Source organism: Myotis brandtii, unplaced genomic scaffold (genome assembly GCF_000412655.1).
Source record: "Myotis brandtii unplaced genomic scaffold, ASM41265v1 scaffold397, whole genome shotgun sequence".
Taxonomy (NCBI): domain Eukaryota; kingdom Metazoa; phylum Chordata; class Mammalia; order Chiroptera; family Vespertilionidae; genus Myotis; species Myotis brandtii.
In genome coordinates, this window is record NW_005365229.1 from 48,549 (window position 1) to 49,649 (window position 1,101).

At 46.0% G+C, this 1,101-nt stretch overlaps 1 pseudogene; it reads right to left on the minus strand.

Moving 5' to 3' along the window:
- Positions 1 to 594: 594 nt before the first annotated feature.
- On the minus strand, positions 595 to 1,095 carry LOC102242972 (annotated as a pseudogene).
- Positions 1,096 to 1,101: the final 6 nt, after the last annotated feature.

The window sequence follows — 1,101 nt, forward strand, 5'->3', positions numbered from 1 at the left end:
GAGAGATATTGATTTTGTTGTTCCACTTAGTGATGCATGCATTGGTTGCTTCTTGTATGTGTCCTGACCAGAGATTAAACCCACAATCATGGTGTGTATTGGGATGACGCTCTAACCAACTACCAGCCAGGGCTTAGCAGCTCCTTTTGCTTTCTTTTTAAATTTTTTTTCGTTTGATTGCACATGTATATTTAAGAACAGTTTTACATAGAATGCTAAGAGCACTTCATATTTTACAGAAGGACTTGAAACATGGACGTTCTATTAACATTCATACCATAGCACAGTAAACCTAACTCCTAAATAAATGCACTACAATTTGTTTAGAGTTTACAGGCTTAATGGCAATAAAAGGGGGAGGAAAAAGCCTAAATTTGTTTTACATAATTGAATGAAAAATAAACTCAAGAAATCTATACTAATAAAAGCATAATATGCTAATTAGACCAGACGTCCGACCAGACGTCCTTCCGGACGAAGCCAGGCTGTGAGGGAAGCCCGGGTCCTGGGTGCCAGAGGGAAGCCGATGCCGGCAGCCGAGGGAAGGAAGGCCCACCCTTGCATGAATTTCGTGCATTGGGCCTCTAGTAGTCAATAAAATTTAATATGGTCTCATGCGCTCTGAAGGAGGTGGTGCCCAATTCGAGGGGTGATCACTATGTCCAGATAACCTCCTATCTGAAACTTCTGCGACTGCAGGGTCATGGAATCATCAGTCCCCTTTCTCCTGGACATGGTGCTGCCGATCTCCTTCACCCGATAGCCAGATCTTTTAATATCTGTAAAAACAATTGCAAAGTTGAAGTGTGTGCCCTTCTTTCTAGCTTCTGGGTAGACTTCTTTTACTGAACTAGTCAGTTCTTTCAAGGTTGTATCCATCCAGGTGTAGATCTGCAGCTCGCTGGACGGCATGTTCCCTCGGGAGAACTCGTCCATGCGGTGGTGGCACCCGTTGTTGGTGGTGAAGACGCGCAGCAGCAGCGGGCACGTCTTCTCCCGGTCGACTGGCTTCTCTGGCTCCTTCTTAATTTCCTCCTGGGTGACGCGCGATTCCACCGCCATCTTCCTCCAGTGGTCCCCGAGAAGCTCGCTCTGACCTCC